The sequence below is a fragment of the Sapajus apella genome, unplaced genomic scaffold, assembly GCF_009761245.1.
Source record: "Sapajus apella isolate SASKATOON/1434 unplaced genomic scaffold, GSC_monkey_1.0 scaffold63, whole genome shotgun sequence".
NCBI classification, from domain to species: Eukaryota; Metazoa; Chordata; class Mammalia; order Primates; family Cebidae; genus Sapajus; species Sapajus apella.
Genome location: NW_022437003.1, coordinates 2607705 through 2611384, shown reverse-complemented (window position 1 = coordinate 2611384; position 3680 = coordinate 2607705). Strand labels below are relative to the sequence as shown.

Genomic DNA, 3680 nt, shown 5'->3' with positions numbered 1-3680 from the left:
TCTATCTATCTATCTATCTATCTATGTATCATCTATCAATCTACCTATCTACCTATTTATTATCTATGTATCTATCTACCAGCAATCATTGCTTTGCAGAAGTGTGGGATTGTAAAAACGACCTTTCAAACTGACATTGCACAAAGCAATGTTAATTATCAATGGAAAAAATAGTCTTCTTTCATGACCTGTAAAATTTTTGTCAAAACATTAAAAAAATTATTTGTCTTAAATGTGTAGGAAAATTAAAAATCTGTAAAACTACTTATTTAGTATATTATTACTTAGAACAGAAATATTGAGAATTAAAGTGTTTTATTTATTTGTAAATCCTACCAAGGGTGGTTGGAACCAAGCTTGCCTTCTTTCTATATAACTTATGATGGGGAGCTAATATCTTTTCTATGCCTTGGTGAATTGCCATATTCCTTTTTAAGTTTAGATCAGCTTCCAACATTTTATCCTTTGTGTGTGCAATGTCACGAATTATCCCCAAGATTTTTTTTTTTTTTCCCATTTATTTATTTTATTGCATTTTAGGTTTTGGGGTACATGTGAAGAACATGCAAAATTGTTGCATAGGAACACACGTGGCAGTGTGATTTGCTGTCTTCCTCCCCATCACCTACTTCTGGCATTTCTCCCCTTGCTATCTCTCCCCAGCTTCCCACCCCCCACCGTCCCTCCCCTATTTCCCCCCAACTGGCCCCAGTGTGTAGTGCTCCCCTCCCTGTGTCCATGTGTTCTCATTGTTCAACACCCGCCTATGAGTGAGAACATGCGGTGTTTGATCTTCTGCTCTTCTGTCAGTTTGCTGAGAATGATGGTTTCCAGGTTCATCCATGTCCCTACAAAGGACCCAAACTCATCGTTTTTGATGGCTGCATAATATTCCATGGTGTATATGTGCCACATTTTCCCTATCCAGTCTATCGTCGAAGGGCATTTGGGTTGGTTCCAGGTCTTTGCTATTGTAAACAGTGCTGCAATGAACATTCGTGTACACGTGTCCTTATAGTAGAACGATTTGTAATCCTTTGGATATATACCCAGTAATGGGATTGCTGGGTCAAATGGAATTTCTATTTCTAGGTCCTTGAGGAATCGCCACACTGTCTTCCACAATGGTTGAACTAATTTACACTCCCACCAACAGTGCAAAAGTGTTCCTATTTCTCCACATCCTCTCCAGCATCTGTTGTCTCCAGATTTTTTAATGATCGCCATTCTAACCGGCGTGAGATGGTATCTCAATGTAGTTTTGATTTGCATTTCTCTGATGACCAGGGATGATGAGCATTTTTTCATATGTTTGTTGGCCTCACGTATGTCTTCTGGTGACAGAGTTTGGCTGGGGAAATTCTGGGGACCAGCACCCCCCTCCATTGGCCACACCTGCTGCTGCCAGGGCAGTGGAGTAGGGCGTGCCAGGATGAGATGGGGCTTGGGCCCCTTTTAAGGCCAGGGGAACCCTCCCAGGCCCCACTATGGGAAGCCCGAGGGAACAGTAGAGGAGCAGAGAGGGCACCCCCAAACCAAAAGCCCAGAGAGCAATGTCCCCATCACCAAGGAAGTGGGGAAGCAGCAGGTGCAGGGTGCGGCTAAGTGGGATGTTAGCCTTGTCCATGAGGGCATGTGTGTATGCACGGGTGGGCGGGGGAGCTGGGAACTGAGGCCAGGGGAAAACTGCTCCCCACTCAGCCCATGGGGGCCCTGCAGCGGCTGGTGTGCTGTGTAGTGTGGTGGTGAGGGCACAGGTGGAAGATGGGGGTGGCGGCCGGAGGCGGTGGTGATGGTGGGCCTGGGGAAAGGGCGGGGGCGGTGGGAGCGGAGCAAAGCTGTCCAGTCCCAGAAGGAAGCTGCTCCTCCAGTGAGGAGCAGGCGGCACGCACGGTCACTGCTCCTCCTCCGAGGACTCCTGCGAGATGCCCTCCTCTTCCTCCTTCTCCAGGGTCTTAGCAGCGCCCTTGTTTTTGCTTCCCTTTGGTCGGCCCCGAGGTCTCTTAGGTGTTGGCACTTCGCTGGGTTCCTTCTGACTCCCTACCAGCGCTGTCCCGGGACTCACCGGAGGCTGCTTGCGTGGCCTGCCCCGGCCCCGCTTCTCAGTGCCGTCCTTTTCCTGCTTGGAGGCCAAGGGCTGGCTGGACTTCGAGCTCGATTCACTCATCTTCCCTTCTCTAAGGAGCAGGTGGAAGAGTGATGGCTGGGATGCGCGAGCTCGGCCGCCGGCCTGCGGTGCGCGCTCCGGGTTGCCGGGAGCGGCGGTGCTGGGCGCTGAGGACCGGCCTGGCTCCGCCGCGGCCGCCGCTGGTAGCAAATGCGGATGCCTTCTTGGAGCGGCGCCAGAGCCAGAAATAGCCCCGGCTCGGAGTCCCAATTAGAGGAGCCAGAATTTTTTTTAATGTGAATATTTTTCTGACACCTCTTCCTCTGGGACATTTTCTTTCTTTTCATCACAATCACTTTCCTCATTTATGTTGGTAAGTTCTCTTTCACTAAGTGTTTATGGATACATGTCTAGCGTCTCTGGAATGGTGGCAGGATCCACATTCCCATGGTCAGCCTTTGATGAAACGTTCTAATTCCATGTCCAGTGTCAACACTTTTCTTTGTTTGCTGTAATTTCATCTTTGTTGGCCAATTCTCTCTTTTGCTTATCTATTTTGTAAAATGTCATGTGGGATTATCAATGGAAGACAAGGGGGAGACATAATCACATGCTTTTCTGTCTGTATGTGCAGTGAATAACATAAGGACAACAACCAATCACCAACAGACTTTGAAAGAAATGACATGAATACAATTCCCATGAATTCTTAAGGTAGTGATTTGTTGACTGAAGAGCTAGTTGGGACGTTTGACCTTCAAGTGTTACTTCCAGTTAATATATTGTGGTCATTGAAATTGGAATCATACTGCTGGAGACTGGTGGTGTTTAAATAAATCATGGTAGGGGAGCCTGGATAGCTCAGTCGGTAGAGCATCAGACTTTTAAATAAATCATGGTAAGTGCATTTGTATATATTGGAATCATGCAAACAAAGACTGCCTCCGTGTGTGTGTGTGTGTGTGTGTGTATGTGTGTGTGTGTGTGTGTGTGTGTGTGTGTGTGTTTCTCTTGTTGGAATCTTTGTCTGGCTCTTAGATTGTTTCCCATTCTCTGCTATCATTGCTACTGCTACATACTGTATAAAATGAAGCCACCAAATACTTTTATTTACTCTCCCACAATGTGTTGATGACACATACAGGGGCAGGTTTGAGGAAAGTAAACACCAGCATTGAGTGAAGTTCATAAAACACTTTTGGAAATTAAATATAACATTAAATTATAGAAGGCTATAGAACACTGCAGTCTGTAGAGGATGCCACACCCAGGTGAAGCTATAGAATCTGTGGATGTGATAGCACTCTAATTTAAGAGTAAGATGCTCATTACATGAAATAGAAAGTATAATTTGAAACTAGTTAATTACTGGGTTTTGAAAAGAACGATGCTGATATTTACAAACAAACTAGATGTGTCTTTGGTGTGTCTACAAAGCAAATTAAAACAACTTTAAACTACATTTTAGTAGATAACGTTTTCCTTTGAGTTATCTACAGTGGAATCTAGATCAGTGCTTTTTAAACTTTAAATTGCATTTGAGTCACCAAGTTAAAACACAGATTCTGGGTGG

The 3680-nt window shown here is 45.4% G+C and overlaps 1 pseudogene across 1 annotated transcript; it reads right to left on the bottom strand.

Moving 5' to 3' along the window:
• Nucleotides 1–1341: 1341 nt before the first annotated feature.
• On the bottom strand, nt 1342–2381 carry LOC116529729 (annotated as a pseudogene). The gene has a single exon (XR_004259634.1). The product of XR_004259634.1 is annotated as a programmed cell death protein 7-like (transcript).
• Nucleotides 2382–3680: the final 1299 nt, after the last annotated feature.